Below are 24,656 nucleotides of genomic sequence, written 5' to 3'. Positions count from 1 at the left end.
CTGCAAGCAGCCAGAAAGAAACAATTTAAATACCAAGGAGCCACAGTAAAGATTATGCACGACCTGGCTGCATCAATATTAAGGGATCAAAGGGCCTGGAATGAGATATTTCGAAGAGCAAGGGAGCTTGGAATGCAGCCAAGAATCCACTATCTGGTAAAGGTGAGCCTTCTCTTCCAGGCAAAAAGATGGACATTTAACAAAATGGGAGACTTCCAACATTTCCTCATGAAAAGACCTGAGCTAAATAGAAAATTTGGACTCAAGAGGCTCAAGAGACACATGAAAAGGTTAAAAAAGGGGTGGGGTAAAGAAAAAAATTGCTGTCCAATAAGATGAAACTGGCTGTATCCCCATCTGGGAGAAATATTCTCATAACTCTTGAGAATTGTAAATCTATTAGAGATAATATACTTAGCCAGAAGTGATGGACACTCATGATTTATCCGTGAGACTACTATCCAATAAGATGAAACTGGCTGTATCCCTACCTGGGAGAAAGACTCTAATAACTCTAGAGAATTGTAACTCTATTAGAGAGAATATACTTAGCCAGAGCTGATGGATACTCATGACTTTTCTGTGACTCAGATAGAATGATTTAAAAACCATACCTCCTTATAAAGGGGGACAGTTAGGAGACAATAGCATAGAGGGGATTGAATGGTGTAAATCTGATTACATTAAGAGGTACAAAAGACCTATTGCAATAGAGAGGAAGAAGGGAGGAGAACCACCTGAATCTTTCTCTCATCAATACTGGCTTAAAGTCAACTTATACACACTCAGTTAAGCTAAGAAACTTACCTTACTTTTCAAGTATTAATACGGGAAAATGGGAAAAGAGGAGGGGGGATGGGGAGGGGAGAAAGAGGGGGACTAAGAAGGAAAGGAAGGAAGAAGGCAAAAAAGGGAAGGGGGGGATGAAAGGGGGAAGGCAGTTGATATAGGAGGGCAAATACACTGAAGGTGGTGGTATTCAGAAACAAAATACTGGGGAATATGGATAAAGTGAAAAAAGGGGGAAATACAAACAGAGGGAAGATAGAATGGAGGGCAATAAAGAATAATTATAACTTTGAATTTATATATATAACTCCCCCCAGACCACTCCAAATGCCTTAAAATTATGACTTTAACCAAATTGTAGAGTGGTATAAAACATAGAAAGACTGAGTGAAACAATTTTCCAGTCCAAGACAACTGGAAAGAACTGAGGGAAAGATCTAGCAGTGTCAGGGTCACTGTACAGCCAAGGACTATGCCAGCCACAGGCTTTCAGGGGATATATTATACCTTTAAATGCTTACATGAATAAATTAAAGAAAGAGGAAATCAATGAACTAAATATGCAACTAAAAAAATTAGAGACAGAACAAATTAAAACTCCCCCCAATTAAATACCAAATTAGAAATTCTAAAAATTAAATGAGAAATTAATAAAATCAAAAGAACTATTGAACTAATAAATAAAACCAAGAGTTGGTTTTATGGAATGTGGTTTTATGGAATGAATGTGAATGGGATGAATTGTCCCTTAAAATATAAGTAAATAGTAGAGTAGATTAAAAACCAGAATCCTACAATATGTTGCTTACAAGAAACCCATTTGAAGCAGAGAGATACATATAGAGTAAAGGTAAAAGGTTGGAACAAAATGTATTTTGCTTCAGCTGAAGTGAAAAAAGCAGGGATATCAATCCTTATCTCAGACAAAGCATCTGCAAAAATAGATATTGTTAAAAGAAATAAGGAAGGAAACTATGTCCTCCTAAAAGATGCCATAGACAATAAAGTAATTTCAATACTAAATATGTATGCACTCAATGGTATAGCATCCAAATTCTTAGAGGAGAAGTTGAAAGAACCACAGGAAGACACTGACAGCATATCTCTACTAATGGGAGACCTCAACCTCCTACTCTCAGATTTAGATAAATTTAATCATAAAATAAACAAACAACAAGTTCAGGAGGTGAAATAGACAATTAGAAAACTTCGATATGATGGACTTATGGAGGAAACTGAATGGGGCTAGAAAGGGATATACATTTTTTCTGCGGTACATGGCACTTACACAAAAATTGACCATGTACTAGGTCATAAAAACCTAATGACCAATTGCAGAAAGGCAGAAATAGTCAATCCATCTTTCTCAGATCATAATGCAATAAAAATCATATACAATATTGAGCCAGGGAGATACAGACCCAAAATTAATTGGAAACTAAATAACCTCATTTTAAAAGAATGAGTGGATCAAACAACAAATTATGGAAACAATTAATTATTTTATCCTAGATAATGACAATAATGAAACAACATATCAGAACCTATGGGATTCACTCAAGGCGGCTTTCAGGGGATATATTATACCTTTAAATGCTTACATGAATAAATTAGAGAAAGAGGAAATCAATGAACTAAATATGCAACTAAAAAAATTAGAGACAGAACGTATTAAACCCCCCCCAATTAAATACCAAATTAGAACTTCTAAAAATTAAAGGAGAAATTAATAAAATTGAAAACAAAACTATTGAACTAATAAATAAAACCATGAGTTGGTTTTATGGAAAAACCAACAAAATTGATAAACCTCTGGTCAATTTGGTTTAGAAAAAGAAAGAAGAAAACCAAATTGCTAGTATCATAAATGAAAAAGGTGAACTCACTACCAATGAGGAGGAAATTAAAGTAATAATTCAGAATTATTTTGCCAACTCTATGCCTATAAATTTGACAATTTAAGTGAAATAGACAAATATTTATACAAAAATATAAGTTGCCCAGGTTAAATGAAGAGAAAATTAAATACCCAATTAGCCCTATCCCAGAAAAAGAAATTCAACAAGCCATTATTGAACTCCCTAAGAAAATATCTCCATGGCCAGATGAATTCACAAGTGAATTCTATAAAACATTTAAGGAACAATTAGTTTCAATTCTATATAAAATCTTTGGAAAAATAAGTTAAGGCAAAACTCTGCCTAACTCTTTCTTTGACACCAATATGGTGCTGATACCTAAACTAGGAAGAGTTAAAACAGAGAAAGAAAATTATAGACTTATCTCCCTGATGAATATAGATGCAAAAATTTTAAATAAAATCTTAGCAAAACAATTACAAGTTATCACTAGGATAATACATTATGATCAAGTAGGATTTATCCCAGGAATGCAGGGTTGGGTCAATATATAAAAACTGTTAGTATAGTTAATTTTATCAATAACAAACCTATCAGAAATCATGATTTTATCAATAGATGCTGAAAAAGCTTTTGACAAAATACAGCACCAATTCCTACTAAAAACACTAGAGAGTGTAGGAATAAATGGATTGTTATTTAGAATAATAGGCAGTATCTATCTGAAATGATCAAGAAGCATTATATGCAATAGGGAGAGGCTAGAGGCATTCCCAATAAGATCAGGGTTGAAACAAGGATGCCCATTATCACCACTACCATTCAATATTGTATTAGAAGTATTAGCTTCAGCACTAATAGGAGAAAAAGAAATTGAAGGAATTAGAATTGGGAAGGAAGAGATAAAACTCTCACTCTTTGTAGATGATATGATGTTATACCTAGAGAATCCCAAAAAATCATCTAAAAACTACTAGAAATAATTATCAACTTTAGCAAAGTCACCTCATAAATCCTCAACATTTCTATATATGACTAGCAAGATGCAGCAGAAAGAGCTAGAAAGAGAAATCCCATTCAAAGTAACCTCAGACAATATAAAATACCTGGGAGTCTCCCTGCCAAGGCAGACTCAGAGATTTTTTTGAAAACAATTACAAAGCACTTCTCATATAAATAACATCAGATTTAAATGATTGGGCAAACAACTGCTCATGAATAGGCTGAGCTAATATAATAAAAATGACAATCCTATCAAAATTAAACTACTTCTTTAGTGCCCTACCAATCAAAATTCCAAAAAAAAAATACTTTAATGAATTAGAAAAAATTATAAGTAAATTCATATGTAGAAAAAGTCAAGCATTTCCAGGTATTCAATGAAAAAAGTGCAAAAGAAGGTGGCTTAGCACTATCAGATTTAAAATCATATTATAAAACATCAGTCATCAAAACTGTCTGGTAATGGCTAAGAAACAGAGTGGTGGATCAGTGGAATAAACTAGGAGCAATAGCAGGAATTAATTATAGTAATCTGATGTTTGATAAACCCAAAGAGTTCAGCTATTGGGATAAAAACTCTCTCTTTGATAAAAACTGTTGGGAACATTGGAGGTTAGTATGCCAGAAACTTGGATTAGACCAGCACCTCACACCCTATACAAGATAAGATCAAAATGGATATAGGATCTAGACATAAAAAAACAGTATTATAAGCAAACTAGAAGATCAAGGAGTAGTTTACCTGTCAGATCTATGGAAAGGGAAACAGTTTATGACCAAGGAAGAGATGGAGAACATCATTAAAAATAAACTAGACAGGGGTGGCTAGGTGGTGCAGTGGATAAAGCACTGGCCCTGGAGTCAGGAGTACCCGAGTTCAAATCTGGTCTCAGACACTTAATAATTACCTAGCTGTGTGGCCTTGGGCAAGCTACTCAACCCCATTTGCCTTGCAAAAACCTAGAAAAAAAAACAAAAAATACACTAGACAATTTTGACTACATTAGATTAAAAAGTGTTGCGCAGACAAAACCACTGTAACCACGATCAAAAGAAATGTCAACTGGCAAACAATTTTTACAACTAGTATTTCTGACAACTCATTTCTAAAATATACAGAGAACTGAGGCAACTTTTTTAAAAGACAAATCATTCCCCTACTGACAAATGGTCAGAGGATCTGCAAAGATAATTTACAGATGAGGAAATCAAAGAGATCCATAGTCATATGAAAATTGCTCTAAATCATTACTTATTAAAAAATGCAAATTAAGCTCTGAAATGCTACATGACACCTGGCCAATATGACCAGAAAAGACAATGATCAATGTTGGAAGGGATGTGGGCAATCTATAACATTAATATATTGTTGGTGGAGTTGTGAACTCATCCAGTCCTTCTGTTGAGCAATTTGGAATCATGGCCAAAAGGCAACAAAAATTTGCAAACCCTTTGATCCAGTAATATCACTACTGGGTCTATACCCTGAAGAGATTATGAAAAAGGGTAAAGACATCACTTGAACAAAAATATTCATAGCAGCCCTGTTTGTGATGGCAAAGACCTGGAAATTAAGTGAATGTCCTTCAATTGGGGAATGGCTTAGCAAACTGTGGCATATGTATGTGATGGAACATTATTGTTCTGTTAGAAATCAGGAGGGATGGGAATTCAGGGAAGCTTGGAAGGATTTGCATGAACTGATGGTGAGGGAGATGAGCAGAACCAGAACATTGTACACCCTAACAGCAGCATGGGGGTGATGTTCAACCTTGATGGACTTGCTCATTCCATTCAAATCCTGGCTCTGATTCTAGATCATAGGATTTCAATCTAGAAGCAATCTTAGAGTATACTAAGTCCAATTCCCTCATTTTATAGATGAGGAGGCAGATCCCCAAAGAGGTTAAGCAACTTGCCCAGTGTGATAACGTGATTCATATTCTCTTGGCTAAGAAGAAAACTTCTCTTTGGCAACTGTGATATAATTTCTGGAATACAAGTGACTCTAGAGCTTTTTAATAGCTAGTAGAGGTCTCAATAATGATGACTTGGAGGGCATGAGGACCAGGGATAAAATTGTACATTTTGCCCTCCAAATTGGAATCTGTAATAGTGGGAAGATGTAAGGGAATAATTTACTTTCTCCTCATTCCCTCTAACATTCTCACCATCTCTGAGGTAACAGCTATCCCTGGAGATAGCAACATAAAATTAAAGAATTCTTATAAAAATTAATCAAAATTGACATTAATTAGTGTCACTATAATTAGCAACATGTAAATAACTATATATATAATTAAGATATATTCAGGGTAAATGGAAATAATCTCAAAGGAAAGTCACTAAGATTAGGGAAGAGCAAAAACGTCTTCTTGTAGAAGGTGGGATTTGAGTTGAAACTTGAAGGAGTCAGGAGACAGAGACAAGGAGAATGAGAGTATTCAAAGTACAAGGGATTACCAGTGAGTGAAAAGACAGAGAGTTGAGTTTGTTACTTATGCAAATAACAAAAAGGAGACCAATGTTACTGGATTGTAAACTCTGTAAAGAGGAATAAAGTATAAGGGCATGGAGGGTTTTGAGGTTGTGAAGATATTTAAAAGACAAAGAGAGTTTTTGATAGTTGACCCTAGAAGTCACAGGGAGCCACTGGTGTTTACTGAGTGGGAGTATGACCTGAGCAGATCTGTACTTTAGGGAATTCACTTAGCTGAGTGGAAGGAAGAGTTGAGATAAGGGGATCAGCACAAAGTTATTGAGATAGTACAAGCCTGAAGTCATAAAAACCTATACCTTGTAATGGCAGTGTCAGAGTAAAGAAAGGATCATATACAAGAGATATTTCAAAGGCACAAAAAAAGGACTTGGCAACAGATTTGGCATACATGAACAAAGAAAAAGAGCCAGAAGTCAAGGATGACACCTAGGTTATGAGCTTGGATAACTGGGAGGATGGCATTACCTACAATTATTATTGGAAAGTTAGGAAGAAAAAAGTTTTGGGGATTTTGGGGGTTCTGGAAGTTTTTTGTTTTTTTTTCTGGGGGGGAGTTCAGTTTTGGAATGTGTTATAGATGCTTTTGGGCCATCTAATTTTAGAAGTCCATTGAGCAATAGGAGATGTAAGGATGGAAGTCAGGAGAAAAAGATTAGCACTCTATAATCTACATAGAATTAATCACTGAATCCATAAGAGCTGGTATGATCACTAAGTGAAATATTAGATAAGACAAAACATTGGCATGAAGACCTAGTTAGAATTAAGTAACAGGTAAAAAAAGGGTGATTGATGATATAAAAGATCAGATGTTAAGAAGAATGAGGACTGAGAAAAGGATTTTAGATTTAGCAATTGAGAAATCAATGGTAGCTTTAAAGAGAACAGTTTCAGTTTAATGAATGATGTTAGGAAGTCAGACTTCAGAGAATTAGTAAGAAAGTAAGAGGGAAAGGAAGCAGAGGTACTGATTGTAGAAGTCTATCTGAAGGAGTTTATCCATAAAAGAGAAGAGAGATATAGGATGATAACTAGCAGGGATGGATGAATCAAATGATGATTTTTTTTTTAAGGATAGGGGAGAAATGGAAGTTCTTGTACACAGCAGGGAAGGAGTAAACTGAGACAAATTCAGGATCAGTGACAGTGGAAATAGCATAAGGGACAATTAGTCTGTTAGAGAAGATAGAATAGGTCAGCTAGGTGGCACAGTGGATAGAGCACTGGTCCTGGAGTCATGAGGACCTGAGTTCAAATCCAATCCCAGACACTTAATAATTGCCTAACTGTGTGATCTTGGGCAATTCACTTAACCACATTGCCTTAAATAAAGAAAAATTTAAAGAAAGAACTGAGAGACAGAGGGATTAGAAATTATGGTGAGGAAAATAACAGGGTTAAGGGTCACAAGTCAGAAGAAAAGATAAAGGAGTAAGATAAAGATCAGATAAAGGAATTTCAGAATTCATGAACATGAAAGTGGAACATTTGCAAGAGATGGCACAATCATGGGAATGATCATCTCTGTTGTTGAGATGGAGTAGTTCTGGAAAAATTAGTATATTGAAATCTCCTGAAATGAAGGAAAGAATTAGGGTAAACAGAAAGACGTAGCCAAGTACTAAATATATCATATCTTATAATATGGGAGGGAGGATAGGAATGAATAAGCATTTATTCTTTATTTATATTATGTTTCAGACACCATACTAACTTTATAATTATTATCTCATTTGATCCTCACAACAACCCTGGGAGATATGTACTAGTATTATCCCCATTTTTTACATTAAGGAAATCAGAGCAGAGGGCTAAGTGACTTGCCTAGAGCACATTTGGGTCTGTGGGCACATTTGAGTCTGTGGGCACATTTGAATTCAGCGTTTTCTGACTCTAGATGCAGCATTTCATCCACTATACCACTAGCTATCTCTAAAGAGGAAGAAAAGAGAATCTCTTGGAGGCTGATAACTACCCAAAATCTTGAGTGATAAATTATGAATTGAAAGAATCTCTGAGGAGATGTTACTAAGTTGTAGTGGTAGAGAGATTGGAAATGGCGCTGGGGTAGTAAAGAGCATTCCAAGTCCCCCACAATCACCAGAAAAGGTGACCATAGACTCTGTGTCATCACACAGAAACACTGTTTATATTTCTGTTTTTATAAATGGGATGAGGGGCGGCTAGGTGGCGCAGTGGATGGAACACCAGCCTGGAGTCAGGAGTACCTGGGTTCAAATCAGGCCTGAGACACTTAATAATTACCTAGCTGTGTGGCATTGGGCAAGCCACTTAACCCCATCTGCCTTGCAAAAACCTATAAGTGTGATGAATCTATTTTTAGTCTGACAATGAGACAAGTATTTGGCAATAACCTACTTTGAGGAAAAAATTCTCCAACTGAGATAGCAAAAATCTAGAAGTATTTATAGTCTTTATGATAATCCCCAATTTCTTTTGTATTCTCAGTTTTGTTAGCTTAGAACTGAGAACATAAAACAAAAAGAAGATAACCTACATAGTAGGTCTGGATAATTGTTTTTACTTTTGGTTTTGTTGATAGCTTTGTTTTTCATCTTTTTCATTTGTTTTCTTGAAATAAATTTTATATCCTCTTTTTAGTTAGGTTAGCTAAAGATTTATCAATTTTGCTAATTTAAAAAAAAACAGCTTTTATTTATGTTTATCATATCTATGATCCTAGTTTTCAATTGAACTGTTTCTTCAATTTTCCATATATCCTTGTTCTTTTTTAAGCATTTGTTTATGTTGGGTTTCTAATTTTTAAAATTTACATTCGATTAATTAATTCCTTCCTTTTTGATTTTGTTATTATTTAGGGTTATGATTTTTCCCTTGAGGATGATTATAGCTGCATACCAGGCATTTTGTATCCAAGCAGGTACATTGTTTCACTATTGTTTTTGTCTTTCAAATAATTATTAACTCTATAATTTGTTCTTTGACCCATTCATTATTAATTCTTCATTTGATTCTATTATTTCATTTCTGCTCCTTGAATTTAATAAGAGTATTAATGCACGAAGAGTACTCCAAGCCTAATTTCACTCTTTATACCCTGTCAAGGTAATATAGTTAAAATGGCCTAGCTCTTTGTGTGTCTCTAGTGTTTATGCAAAATATATGTCCTAATGGACTGTTCATCCAGCAGAATAGCATAGACTAGAAATATACATTCTTTATTCATTTTTTGCTGAGTATATTTTAGCAAACTCTTGGATGATTATTAATCTTGTTTAGACTATTCCATAATATTCTATACCTTGATGCACCTAGAACTATGGCATCCACATATAGAAGCATCTGGAACATCTGAGGTACTGTGAGACAATGTCTTTTGAAAGTATTATATTTGGAGTAATAGAATCTGGGTTCAAATGCCAACTCTGTCATTTACTACCTATGTGACCCAAATCAGACTCTTGACCTTCTAGGCCTCAAGTTCTTCATCTAGATGGTCTCTAAGGCCACTTACATTCTTTGATCTTATGAAATTTTTCCATCTAGAGGGTACTTCTACCATTTTGATTCTTCACTGAATATTTCCACCTTTGGGGTGCATGTATCTTCCTGTTTTTTTTATTTCGCTTAACCAGAGAACTGAAAAACAATGATCTATGATAGTGCATCTTTCAATGAATCTTGTATAATTTTGATATATGTTTGGGAGACACCCTGCTAGAGGAGAGCCTTTAAGATAGTATTTTGTTCTACCAACTGAAGGGTTGTTTAGAGAGAGAGAGAGAGAGATACACTCTAAGCAATAAGCATAGTGGAATTTTTGTATATTCTGTATTTCTTTACTCATTTGTATGACTGTAAAGATGTGATTGCCTTTAGAGTATCACTTGCAGTAGAGTATCTATTCCCTTCTCAAACCTTCTTCAAAGAACCCCTCAGTGTATGTGCAAATTATTTTTGTAGGAATGGGAAGGAAGTTTTATGGATTAGTAAGTAGTTATGAATGTCTCCTGGGTCTATCTTCTTTTGGAAATTTTAAGGTCCCTGACTTTTCCAAATCTTTTGAATCTTCCTTCATACATGTTAATAATGAATTTTTTAGCATCCTCAGAATTATATTGTTGATCTTTTCTAAGTGTCCTTGGTCTACTTCAATTGTTCTTCCTATCTTTGCTTTCTTTACTTGTATGTCTCTAGGCAAAACCTCCAGTACTGAGACTATAAAGTTCCTTTGATAGAAAAAAATTTCTAGAAATCTTTGCAGGTCTTCTCCATTCTTCAACTATGCATTATTTTTAGTCTAATATCATCCTTAGGTTGCTAGCCAAGATTTCTATAAACTTGTTTTTCTTTCTTCTATTTCTGTAAGTCAGCAAACACCTATTAGTCACTTACTTATCAGAAACTATGCTTAACACTGGAGATGCAAAGACAAATGAAATCATGCCTGACATTAAAAAGCTTTACATTCTTATTTAGGGAGACAACATGTATACACATAAGAATATAAAAAGTAAGCAATAAATAATTTGGGAAAGTATTAGTACCTGGAGTGGGGTAAAAATCAGGAAAGACCTCACATAGGAGGTTATATTTGGACTAAGCTTTTCAAGAAGGCTAGTTTTAGAGGATGCCAGGATTTGTGAATATATGATAACACTGTAAAGACAACTTGGAACCATGATATCTAAAGGACTTCAAATGACAGAGGAATGTGTATTAAATCTTAAAAAGAAGCCTCTAGAATTACTGAGTAGGGAGTCAGACCTGTGCTTCATGAATGTCACTAGGGCATCTATATGAAGTATAGATTTCAGATTTTTAAAAAATAAAAGTGGTTTATAATTTCCTTAATATGTTTTGAACCAAACACAAATCCCTCTGGCAAAAGGAAAGGGTGATCAACAGTGTTATGTGCTGTAGACAGGCTAAAAAGGAAAAGTTCTGAGAAGAAAGCCAACAAATTTGGCAATTAAGAGAATATTGGTAACTTTGGAAAGAGTAATGTCAGTTTTAGTGATGAAATCAGAAGACCAAGTGCAAAAAGTTAAAAAGTGAATGAAAATAGAAAAAGTAGAGGCAATGTTTATAGATAACTTTTTATGGAACTTTGGCCAAAAGAGGGAAGAAAGAAAATGAGTCTTAATTGGGTCAAATGAATGTTTTAAGGAGCAGGAAATTTTGGGTATGTTGGAAGGCAGCAAGGAATATACTATTAGTAAACAGGGATGGATTAAGGGTGAGAAGGTAAGAAGAGAAAATAAGAAAGAGGGAGTGATGATGATGATGACAGTGATCTTGAGTGTGGAGAGGTAATCTGTCAGAGGAGACAAGGGAGGGGAGATCAAAGATACAAATAAAGACATTAGACTTGATAGGAAATGCTAATCTTTCATCAGAGCATTGGAAAATGAAAAAGAGAATAGGAAAAAAATATCAAGGGATTTTGAGATATTTAGTAAGAGAAAGCAAGTTCTCAGCAAATAGCCTCTATTTTCTCAATTAAAAATAATACTGCTTTTCAATTTTTTTAATCAACAATAGTGCTCATAGTTTCCCACTATCTTTCTTCATAAGTAAAAATATCCTTTATTGAGTCTTTTATCTTTAAATTGCAGTTATTTCAAGGAGGAAAAATATATATATACAAAGATAGTATCTGAGTGTGTTAAATTCTAACTCAGCAATCTGTTGTCTATGCCTCAAAGGCATGTCCTTCTGTAAGATTTTTTAAAATGAGATTATATTGTAAACCAATTTTGCCCTTGACTGCCACATTGATAAGCAGATTAAGTGTCTTAGGTATTTCTTTGGTTTCTTCTTTTTGGTTATTAATACCGATTAAACTGTAAGAGAGTGTATTAAAATTGTTGTATATTATAACATCTTATTTTTATTGTTACTTCTAACTTGGTTTTGATTTTAGTCTTTTCTCTAAAATTAGTGGTTTATTTGATAACTGTTACAGAAATGATTCCTCTATAAAGAACTAGTCATTTATTATCAAAATATAAGTGTAAGATATGTGACAAAATGCTCAGTACCAGGACTTTAACCAGATGAGAATATATGTTAACTGATCATTAGTTTTCAACAAGTCCTGGATACCATCAGACTTTAGATTAAGTGTGAGAAGTCCTCCTTCAGTTTAAGTGTTTTTGAAAATTTCTTTGTTGAGTATTCATGTAGGTATGAGTAGAGGTATAGTCTAATTTTTTGAATCTGCCTTTGCTCATCACATCCATGTGGTCCTTGGTTCCTGATGAAGACATTGTTTCCAGGCACTGCTGTCCTGAGGATGATGCTAGGACACTGATGAAAGTCCTTCAAAGTTCACAGACCTAAGACAAAGGCATTTTCGTACCTAGCCTCAGCTCCAAGTAATCTCTAAGCAACTATCGTTAATGGTTTTATCCCACAGGGCATAATTAAACCTTTTAACCAATCTAAATAAATTTTCCTCTCAGGTAATCCAAATAATTTACAAATACTTATTTTGAGTATTGAGATGACCCTAATGTTTCATGACATGTTTCTTGTTGCCTTTGGATATAAGATAAAACCATCTTAGACAACTCCTTTATTTTACCTCTCTGAACGAAAACCTATGAACCATCCTTCTGTAGACTGAAAATATCTTTTTATTTCCTGTTTTCATTTTTTTTGAAAAAGAAATAAAATAAGAGTTAAAATTCAGCTCTGCCAACAGAATGTTCACTGAGTGGGTCACTAAACAAGAAACTCACATTTAGAGTGTCAGTAGCTAAGTTGATGTTTATAGATGGTCCAAAAACTGAAACTCAGCACTTGTCTTCCACTTGTCATTTTGGCTGCAGAAACAGGAGGGGGCAGCAGAAGACTGAGGACCATTTTGTATTTTTAAATTTTTCTTTGTCATGGTCAAGTAGACATAGTCTATTTTTAGGACCATATTTGAAACTTTTCCTATATGGGTAGAACTTGGCCAAGATTTCATTCAACTGTCTAGAGAGAAGAATCCAGGATCACCTCCATATCATTCTTGGGTGTCGAAAGAAAGACTCGGTGGAGAATATAGTTTCTCATGGCAAAATAAAGAGAATACCAGTCATGGAGTTAGGAAGACCTGAGTTCAAGTCCATTCATTATCATATCCAGGATGTGTGAACCTGAGCAAGATTCAATCATCTCTGTGCCTCAGACAACTGTCTAAAACTGTTATTTACAGATCAATTACTTATCTGCATTGATAATAGGACTTTATCAGCATCAAGAGCTATTATTTCAAAAAATTCATAGATCTAATTCAAAATTGTAAAATCTTTGAGACTAATCTACACACATTTTGAGGGTGATCTTGATAAGAAATCAGAAAAGAAACAAGGCAGGCTTTTGAAAAAAAATATCTATACAACAGACCACAATTGAGTCACACAATTGATTGGAAGACCCATTGTTCATTAGAAAAATAGCACTTGACTCTGAAGAGTAAGAGTCAGCTTTCAAAATCATCTTTCAAAAGGAGTCACTCATGCAGGAGGAGCCAGCTCAACCAGATGGTTAAATTATAAGTGTGAGACTTTATACCTCAGGATTGCCACAAATCAGGGCTTGATGAGTTGTTTAGTTGATTGTCTAGACTTATGCTACTATTACTTTAGAAAGAGATAGAGAAATAATAATGTAGATGAAACTACAACTTAAAGTTAAAGATTTAAAGTAATTGTGCATACATTTGCCCTCCAAAGAACCAGTTGTTGCCCAAGGTCACACAGCTACATATATGTTATCACATTTGAATTCAGGTCTTTTAGATTCTGGTCCTGAGGCACTGTAACACCTCAATGTTCTGTTATGGTCACATGGTTGCAGGTGAAATATTTATTTAGTTTTTAATATCAAGAAAATGTTAATTGGGCTTGTCAGATGTTTTCTGAAGGTTCCCTCTGGCCGCATGGGCCCTAATCCAAAATACATTTCCTTTTATTGTTCAAGGTAACTTCATGGTTAAATGTAAATTCACCTCCTCCAGCTTCCTGTCTCTCAGTTGTTCAAGTACCTGACCCCAGTCAAGTAGAGGGGGTGAGTCCCCCTTTAATCTACCTACTTTTCTCTTCTTCTTCCCTGAACAGGAAGTGGTCAAAGAAGCTAAAAGTTTGGCTGGTCTACACTCCTCTGGAGACCAGACTCAAAGGAATCTAAGCCCAGTTACTTCTTAAAGTTATTTTCCTTTCTCTCTTTCTCTCAGGCATTCTTGCTTAGATCTTTGTTTTTCAGCTTGTCCTCAATCAATTTATTGTCTCTCCAGGAAAAAAGTTCAATCTGTAAACTTTCCAGCTTTGTGAAAAAAAATCCTGAGTTTTCCCACTTTCAGGAGTCATAAGTTTTTCACTTCCAAAGAACTCTTATCTTTATGATGACACAACTCATTTCCCTGTCATCAATATAAGATCATTTTAAAAATTCAAATGATTTAGAGAGGTCAGGAATGTTAAGGACAGAGAAAAGGGCCATCATTTGCAATTAGTAAATCATAAATAACTTTGGAGAGAGTAGTTTCAGCTTAATGATGAGGTCAAATCCAGTTTTGCAAAAAGCTGAGAAGTTAGAGGAGAAAAAGAGGCAATGAGAATAGAGGGTTTTTTCCTACATGTTTGGTTTTGAAAGGGAGAAAGAAATAAGTTCGATGGATTCAAATAAAAGGTTTTATTTTTGTTTTTAGTATGAGGACATCTGGACATTTTTATGAAGGGTACAGAACTAACAATTAGGAGAATAAAATAGTCCTCTTAAAAGAGACAGAATTTGAGCTAAGCTTTGAAAAAAACCAAAAATTCTAAGATTTGGGAAGAAACAATCAGTATTGGGGGTTAGCCTGTGCAAAGTACATGGACTGTGAAAAAAAACCACTCATTGAGAAATTTGGTAGTAAAATTGTATGGTGAGGTATGAGAAGAACATACTGGCCAATGAAATGGATTCCTTTTCCCTTCAGTAGTTAAGGTCTCATCCCACCTGTCATAAGCATCCCTTAACACCAGGAGGCTGCTTGCAATTGCAAGGAAGGCAGAAGACCAAGATCTCTCCTCTAAAGCCCTCCAACTCTGCCTCTCACATAAACAGGAAGTATTGAGTAATCAATCTCCACCTTTGAGGAAAGTCTTATGCAAAAAAACTTTTAAGATGAGGGTAACATTTATGAACAATAAGGACAAAGCCTATGGATACAGGTGGGGAGTGCAGCTAGATGGTATAGTAGATAGAATGTCTGGCCTGGAGTCAAGAATTCTCATCTTCCTAAGGTCAAATTTGGCTCACACACTTATTAGCTGTGTGGCCTGGACAAGTCACTCAAGTCTGTTTGACTGAGTTTCCTCAATTGCAAAATGAACTGGAGAAGGAAAAGCAAAGCACTCTAGTATCTTTGCCAAGAAAAATCTAGTGGAGTCACAAAGTTAGACATGAATGAAAAATATCTTAACAGCAATAATGATTAAGAAGTAGCTGAAAATTGAGAGGAGGGGATGCTTCAAGGGGAAATTTTCCAGAGACTCAAACAGATAATAGTAGTGAATAGTAATACCTCTTTCTCTGAGACTGGGGCAAAGAAGGAGAAAATAAGAGATGATAATGAGTTGGTAGAGTATGTAGAAGATATACTGAGTGACTGAGTATAAAGAAGGACATGTCTAGCTTTAGAAGTGAGGAGTCTTTGAGCAGCTCACACTCCAAATAGTACACCCCAGGGCTCACACCAATATTATGTTTTTTCTTGCACTAGTGACCATTGCTACTCCAGGGAAATCCCTGGTCCTTCCTGATCATCGAGGTAGGGAAAGGGCTAAGGGCAGGGAAGTCAAATAACCAAGGGGAAAAAAGGGATAATAAGATAAAAAGGAATTTTCCTGAGCAGGAGACTGGGGTAAGGATCAGGGGTGCAGGAAGAGTATAGCAAGTCAAGAATTCAGTTGGAAAAAAAACACATCAAACTGCTAGGTAGAATCTGGGTTTTCACTCATTGGTGGAGCCAATGGGGAGAGTACAGCAACTGCCAAAGAACCTGAGAAAAGCATTGGTATGTGGCTTAGTACTCCTGAGTCCTCCTGGTATCAGGGGATACGTAAGACAGGTGGGATGAGACCTTAACTACTAAAGGGGAAAGGAATCCATTTCATTGGTCACCATGTTCTTCCTCTACCCCACCTTACAATTTCACTACCAAACTTCTCAAATGAGTGGTTTTTTCCCCAGTTCTTGTACTTTGCACAGACCAATCCCCAATCCTAAATGCTTCTCCCCAAATCTTTGAATTCTTGGTTTCTTTCAAAGTTTAGCATTGAGGGCTGTTTTATTCTTGTAATTGTTAGTGTCCATCAAACCATTAACATCACTTCATATTTATTTTGCATATATACTACATTTACTTATTTAGAATTTACTTATCCTAGAAAAAAAATGTAAGCTTGTTGATATTTATAAGCCTAGTATCTAGTTCAGTACCTAGAATATTGCAAGAATTTAAAAAATTCTGTTGATCATCCTTTTAGAAATAACTACCAACTACCTCATTTATCACCACAATTAGACAGAAAGTGACATTAGGGGGCAGCTAGTGGATAGAACCTTGGAGTCAGGAGGGCCTGAGTTCAAAACCAGTCTTAGACACAATAATTGCCTGTGTGACCTTGGGCAGTCACTTAACCCCATTGCCTCAAATAAAAAAATTAAAAAACAGAAAGGGACATTAGAAGACCAAAGGAATCTTAGAATTACATTAGAAGTTTAATGCCCTTATTTAACAGATGATAAACTAGACACAGAGCAATTAAATAACTACCCTAGAGTCATACAACTAATAAGTGTCTAAGTCAGAATTTAAACCTTGGCCTTCCTGACTACAAGAGCAATACCTTACTTATTATAGTATGTTATTATTCTTTTAGACATAAGAACATCATTACTCACTCTTTCCCTAACCTGTAATCTGATTTCTACTCCTACCACTTTACAGAAATAATGGGGATATTCAATGAACTTCTTGATCTGGGTACTTCCCATGGAGCTAGGCATGTGATGCCTTGCTGAAAGATAACTTCTTTGTGAAGGTTGTTACTACTTCAAATTGGTACCCAATGATGTGGGGTTACAATCAAGATCACTGGGCTATAGACCTGCTCTATGGCCAAAATCAAGAATAAAAGACTTTGGTCTTTTTGAATCCTCTACTTTTGGGAAATGCCAGTGCTTCCTCTCCCTTGAACTTGAGATTGGAAGAGGAAAGAATTCACCTCAGAAACCTCCCCTAAGAACAATGGAAACAAACTTACCTAGGCAAGTTTGAAACTGGAACAAGTCCCTACTTGTCTCATTTTCCTTTTTATTTTTTTCTTTGAACATAGGTCATGAGCCAGCAACCCTGAGAAAAGGATGTTTTCACTCCTAGTGATAAGTTTGACAGATCATTGGCTTCTTTTTCTTTTCTTTTCTTCCTTCCTTCCTTCCTTCCTTCCTTCCTTCCCTCCTTCCTTTCCTTTCTTTCCTTCCCTTCCCTTCCTTTCCTTCCTCCCTTCCTTCCCTTCCCTGTCTTCCTAACTTTTTTCTTCTTTCCTTCCTTTCCATCTTTCCTTCCTTCCTTTCTCTCTTTCCTTTCCCCCTCTCTTTCTCCATTCCTTTCCTCACTCCCTCCTTTTCTCTTTCCATCTTTCTTCTGTTCAAATTACATAGAAATTATTGGAATGAAAATCAGACTGAAATAAAGACAAAGACTGGAAAGACTGCTGGAACAGAGAGAGAACTGAAAATAAAGTATGTGGTTAGTCTAGAGTAGGAGTGGGGAACCTTTTTTCTACCAAGGACCATTTGGATATCTATAACATCATTTGAGGCCCATACAAAATTATCAACTTAAAAATTAGCCTGCTATATTTGGTCAAAAATAGCTTTCTGCATTGAGAATATAATAGCCAATGAGGTTTATCTGAGGTGTGATTATTGCTATTTGAAAATTTTTCCCAATCTCCACCATGATGACTTGAAATATAGTCGACATTGGCAATTTTGACAGTCTCTACAGAGACTGAGTTATTCTTGTATATAAAAAAAATACTCCTATATTTGGTCAAACATTTAACTCACCCCTAAAAAGCTCCTAGATTTAATGAATTTCAAGTCCTGTCTGTGGTTGCTGAGGCAGTCACAGATCAAATGATTTCTCAAGCTTTAAACAGCCAACAGACTTTCCCTGCCCCTGGAGAGAAAGCTGAAATGACACACAATTGGCAACAGTGGAGCAGAAAAATAGTGGACAACTTTTAGAGGCTTTGTGTACAGCATTGCATTTCTTCATCTGGGTCAGAAGACTTGAAAACATCAAGATTGGTTTGATGAAAATGATGGAGAAATACAGAAGCTGCTAAATGAAAAACACCAACTCCACAAGGTTTGCCAGTAGGATAATTCATCCATTTATAAGAAGGTAGCATTTAACTCAAAAGAAAAGTACACGGGAGGGGCTAGGTGGTGAAGTGGATAGAGCACTGACCCTGGAGTCAGGAGTACCTGAGTTCAAATCAGACCTCAGGCACTTAATAATTACCTAGCTGTGTGGCTTTGGGCAAGCCACTTAACCTCATTTGCCTTGCAAAATCCTTAAAAAAGAAAGTAAAGTACAAACTTAGAAAACTGCAGGACTCTTGATTCAGTAAGAAGGTAGATGAAATTCAGTTTTATGCAGATAGTAATAATCCAAAGTGCTTTTATGATGCCCTGATGGCTATTATGGACCAAAGACATAAGATGCATCTCAACTACTTAGGGCTGATAGAGTCACATTGATTAATGACTGTACATGTTCCTTAATAGACCACCATCAATCAATACAGAAGCCATTGACTGTTTATCTCAAATTGAAATCAATCTGTCCCTAGTTGAAGTTCTAACTAAAGAAGAGCTTTTGAATGCCATTAGACTCTTCATGTGGCAAAGTACATAGAGCTGACTCTATTCCAACTTTGGGGATCCATTGCTCATCCAAAAGCTGATTGAAATTTTCCATATTATATGGCACAAAGAGGTTGTCCCCTAAGAATTCAAAGATGCCTCCATTGTCCATCTCTAAAAAGGTAAAGGGAATATATTGTTGAGTGACAATCACAGGGATGTTTCTTTTTAAATCATTGCTAGTAATGATTCATGCCAGAATCCTTCTCAATAGGCTGATCCTTCACCTGGAAAATGGTCACTTTTCTGAGAGCAGTGTGCCTTGAGAAAGGATTAGGGAACAGTTACGTAGATCTGACCAAGGTTTTTGATACTGTCAGTTGTTCCTTATGGAAAATTATGTCAAAATTTAATTGTCCAGAAAAAGTCATCAGTATTGTATGTCAGTTTCATGATGGCATGCTTGCCCAGGGTTCTGGATAGTGTAAAATGCTCTTGTGATTTCCTGGTCACCAATGAAGTGAAACAAGAATGTATCCTTGCTCCCATGTTTTTTAGCATGATATTTTCAGTCATTATCAAGTGCCTTCACTGAAGATGACTCAGGGTCAACTACTGTTGACAAAGTATGGATCAATTCTCTGCTGCTTTTACTAATTTTGGAGTTTTGTCTATTATGGGTAAGTTCACTTACCTTGACAATGTATTTCCAGGGAGGTATATATTGATAATGAGGCTGACATATGCCAGAGCTAGCTCAATTTTCGGAAAACTTCAAAAAGAAAATGTGGGAAAGAAAAGGTGTTAGACTGATTACCAATTACCAAACTGAAGGGCTACAGAGCCATTGTACTGACTTCATTTCTATATGCCTGTGAAATCTGGACAGTCTACTAGCCCCATGTTAGGAAACCGAATCTCTTCCATTTAAATTGCCTTAGGAAGATTCTGAAGATCACCTGGCAGGAGAAGATACCAGACACTGAGGTCCTTTCTTGAGCTAAACTGCCTACCATTCCAACATTAGTTCAGAGTGCAACTGTGATGGGCAGGACAGTTTGTTAGAATGCCAGGATGCTTTCCAAAAAACGTTATTCTATGGAGAACTCACAGAGGGCAATCACTCACAAGGAGATCAGAAGAAGCAATACTGAGATTGAAATACAATATCAATGTTTGTGAAATTCCCGTATAGAAAGGGGTCCCTGACATCCTTCTGGGCCCTGAGAAATTCCTTAGAAATATAACTTTGGCTGGGCGCGTTTGGGTCTGAAAATAGTCTGATAGGACCCAAGAGGTCATGGATATACCATAAAATTGTCTAAAGATTTACAAAGCACCCTTGTTAGCCTAATTATCTTGCTTTATCTGTAAGATTCCTGCTTTCTCCCAGGACTGCCTCTCCTTCCCCAGATGCAGCTGGAACCATAAGATAGTAAAGTTCACTCCCTCAAACCTGTGGGAAACCTGTGAATCTTTGACTCCCTCCATCACAGGAAACATGTTCAGACATAACACAGGGACCCTGACCCTTTCCAACGCTGTCCAACCCCCTATTTATACTGAGCCATTTGTTTACATGTTTGTATTAGTATAACAAAATAATATATCTAACTGCTGACTTTGCTTCTGTATCCTGCTTGCTCTCAGTACTTCCCCCTCAAAACACTATAAAAACCCTATCCCTTGAACACTTAGTTACTGTCTGATTTGGGTACTCAATCCCTAGACAGTCCCTGGGAATAAAGATCTCCAACCTTATCAAATTCTGGTCTCCGTCTCCCTCTTTGGGTACAACAGATAAAGACTATTATATAGAGAATTCACACAGGGCCAAGCATTTACAGGGGAGTCAGAAGAAATGATAATGGGACACCATGAAGATCTCTCTCAAGAACTTTAGAATTGATTACACAGCATGGAAGACACTGGCACAGGACCATCCAGCATGGCAGACCCTCATCAGAGAGGGTGGTAAGCTCTATGAGTAAGGCAGAATTGAAGCAGCTCAAAGAAAATGTGAGATATGTAAGTTTAAATACCTAAGGTGGTTTTTTTTAGATTTTTTGCAAGAAAAATGGGGTTAAGTGGCTTGCCCAAGGCCACACAGCTAGGTAATTATTAAGTGTCTGAGACTGGATTTGAACCCAGGTACTCTGACTCCAGGGCTGGTGCTTTATCCACTACACCACCTAGCTGCCCCTTCTCCAATCAGTTTTAAGCATTTTCTGTGGTGAAAGAAAATAAATAGCTCTTCTGTACAAACTAATCTTCATATTGTACATTAAGAAAATTTTCTAGAAGAGGTCTAGTTATTTACTTTTGGGAGAGATTCTAAGTGAGAGGGAGAATATTGATTTTTGACTATTGAAGAATAGGGTTTGTTTTGGAGGTTTACTGCCTTGATAATGTGAATTCATGAGACTCCAGTCCTTGGAATAATCTTCATCTATAATGGAGGAATTCTTACTAAGGTAATGGTGAAGTGCTCAATTCACAGGTCACATATTGGCATGGGGGGGCACCAAATTTCCTTCCCTTACGGGGTCATTTCTCACTGGATGACATCAAAAAAAGGAATCAAAGAGAATGAGGCCATTGGTAACTAAGGCCTTTTGAAGACTCACTTCCAGTGAGGCAAATAATTGAAAAGATTTCTCCTACCCATATGGTTAGCAGATAGGAACTAGACACGAAATGTCTGCATGAGCTCCATAGTCTCTTTCCAAGGCATGTTCTTTACACATTCTCATGTCTTTCCCCTAAAGCAAGTTCCTCAGACTCTTCCATGGATATACTAGCTACCTTGAATTGTTTGAGACCCCCAATTATCCAGGTGTCCAAGAAAAGCTATATGAGGACTGACTGTATTAGCTAAGATACTATTTGACATAGCAACAATCCTTTGCAGTGACCTAAAGTAAACCCAGCTGGACACGCAAAAAATCAACAAGTCTGAAGCCAATTAAGCTCATACAGCCTTGAAATGGTCACTTAGACATTTTGTGGTTTACAGACCTTCAAGATACATCCTTATTTTCAGACGTTACCCAAAATGTTGGATTTGGGATTCTCAAACACATCCTGTTTTATATTTTTGGAGACATCCCCTTATTGTTTGTGTTCCAAACTTGAACTACCAGGACAGCTTATCACCAAGAATATCTTCTGATTTATGTAATTAAGGGACACAGTTCTGACACATGAAATTCCTCACTCCCTCTGCTTCCTGGATCTTCCCTTTCCCCTTGGGAATAGGGCTATCTGCAGCAATCCTTTCTAGGACCTGACTTATTTCCACCTTTCTCCCCAATTCCTCGCCTTTTTTTCCCCAATTCCCTTTGATCAGATACAGACATTACTTCACTATTCCAACTTGCAAATTCCTTCTCAGGCAATAAATGCATTTATAATTTTTATATTATGATCAGACTCTGGTTCTTCCAGCTCCCCCTTTTTGGATCTTGGGTTTCTTCCTTTTTGACAATTCATAAATTTTAAAATTTATTTAATAAGAGGCAATCTGTACACATGTTCCTTCCTGTTATTCTTCAATTGCCAAAATCAATATTCTCCCTCTCACTTAGGTAGCATTTTCGATTATTTGTTCTTGACATTCTAATCATGTTGACTTTGGAGATATTTTCCTTGTTCTCCTTCATTTTAATCTCCTTTACTAATTTTTTGCCCACCTATTAAATATGAAAATATCCCAAGTCTACTTCTCTGGCTACATTTACTTCCTTAGATATTGACTCTCATGGTTTCATCTATCATCTCTATGCACCTAATTCCTACATTTTTTACTCCTACCTCTATTCTGAACTCCATTCCAATATGACATCAGCCTATTAAACCTGTTTATTTTGATGTCTATTATCTCATTTCCAAAATGCTTAAAATTGAACTCTTTCTCCCAAACTAGTTGTTCTTCTAGAGTTTTCTATTAATGCTACTGCCATTCTCTCAGTCACTCAGATTGTGGTAACCTTTAATTGAACTCTTCAGCCCCCATATCCAATGAATTACTAATGTTATTGCTTTTGACTTTGCAAGGTAGTCCCTTTCTTTTCATTCTCAAGTTCTTTATTCCAAATCTTTTCATAGTAGAAGCAGCATTGCTAGGTGGATAGAGAGTTAGTTGACCTGGGAACCAGAAAGAGGTGGTTTTATGTTCTTCCTCTGACACATACTAATTATATGACCCGAGGCAAGTCACTTAATCACTCAGGCCCCCAAACACTTGTCTAAAATTATAAATTGGAAGTTGATGTCAACTCAAATTGTCAAGAGATGTTTCCTCATCCAAGGAGTTCCCCATACCAATGAAATCACAGGTTTAGTTCCATCCTCATCATTCTAAATATAATGGCCTCCCTATCTCCAGTTTCCATTCTGCACAGTGACACCAGATTACTCTTTCTAAAATATCAAGGACCATATGATTCTCCTACTCTTGGTCTTCAATATTTCTCCTCTGACAATAAGAAACAGACCAAAGTCCCTCAATGGTCTAATCTGACTTTTCTAGTCTCATCTCTGTCACATTTCTTTACACGAACCCACTGTTCTTCACTGAACTTGAATTCTTGTATTTTCCCATTTCTATGCTTTCCTAAAGTTTGGAAGACCCTTTCATCTTTTCTCTGCTTATCAAAATTCTACCCCTTCTTTTTAGAACCAACTCATATCTTGCTTCCCTGATTCACAAAAGTTTTATTCCCCTATAAACTTCAGAGTGGTACTTAGCATTTACTGACTGGCATCTCTCTAATAGATGTCATATCTCAACTAGATTGTGCATTCCTTGAAGGGGGCATTTGTTAATCTTCTTTGTACTTTCTTTACCCTTCCTTCCCCCTTGGCATCTGACCCAACCTTGATATTTGCTTCTGTATTGATTGTATTTGTCCTTAACTAACCCTGCTAACCCTGCTTTAGTTTAAGGTGGATGTCTGCCTGGTTCTACAATGAAGAATTTAGGGAACAAACTTGTGGACTTCCTTAATCCTATGTCATCCATTACTTTATAATCATCAATTGTGTGCGGTTTTTCTTTTGCTCTTAAGTGGAAAATCAATTTCTTTTCATTCACTACTAGAAAATAAAGTAGAGGGAAAGCTATTCTAATATTGAGAGGAACTTCCCCACTGTAAGAATTAAAAAAAAAGGGGTCATTAGAGATATCAAGGGTGTAGTTATAAATGTGGGTATTCTAAGAGGTGCTGAAATGTCTTTGTCCCAGAGAGTAGATTCTTGGCATGCTCGGACTCCTTCAATTAGTGCCCTGAGGTCATGTGCAATTAAGGGCAGTGTTGTTAAAGGTGGTGGTCACCCTGGGAGAAATTTTGAAATGCCTAGCAATTTCCAGCTCCCAGTTTGGATGGACCAGGGTGGCATGCCCTGTGAGCCCCAGGGGACTGTACTGAAAACACAATGTTTTTAAATGGCACTCTACCTCCTTTCATCTAGGGCTCTCCTATCCATAAGTAATAATTAAGACCTGTAAGAGTCTCGCCCCCAGTCGCCAACATCTCTCAGTCTCCCCTCCCCTTAGCCCAGATCCACTCCCTAGCCGCCAGTTTTCCCAGACTTGGAGGACGATA

General features: G+C 36.3%; 1 protein-coding gene and 1 non-coding gene across 8 annotated transcripts in view; one reads left to right on the top strand and one right to left on the bottom strand.

Moving 5' to 3' along the window:
* Nucleotides 1–24,656, bottom strand: part of LOC141502677 (phospholipid-transporting ATPase ABCA3-like) — a 312,244-nt gene that overhangs the window by 247,615 nt on the left and 39,973 nt on the right. The window lies entirely within an intron of this gene.
* Nucleotides 18,049–18,187, top strand: LOC141503880 (U4 spliceosomal RNA). The gene has a single exon (XR_012473162.1). It is a non-coding gene; the product is annotated as a U4 spliceosomal RNA (small nuclear RNA).

Source organism: Macrotis lagotis, chromosome X, assembly GCF_037893015.1.
Source record: "Macrotis lagotis isolate mMagLag1 chromosome X, bilby.v1.9.chrom.fasta, whole genome shotgun sequence".
NCBI classification, from domain to species: Eukaryota; Metazoa; Chordata; class Mammalia; order Peramelemorphia; family Peramelidae; genus Macrotis; species Macrotis lagotis.
This window is presented reverse-complemented; position numbering and strand designations above follow the sequence as displayed.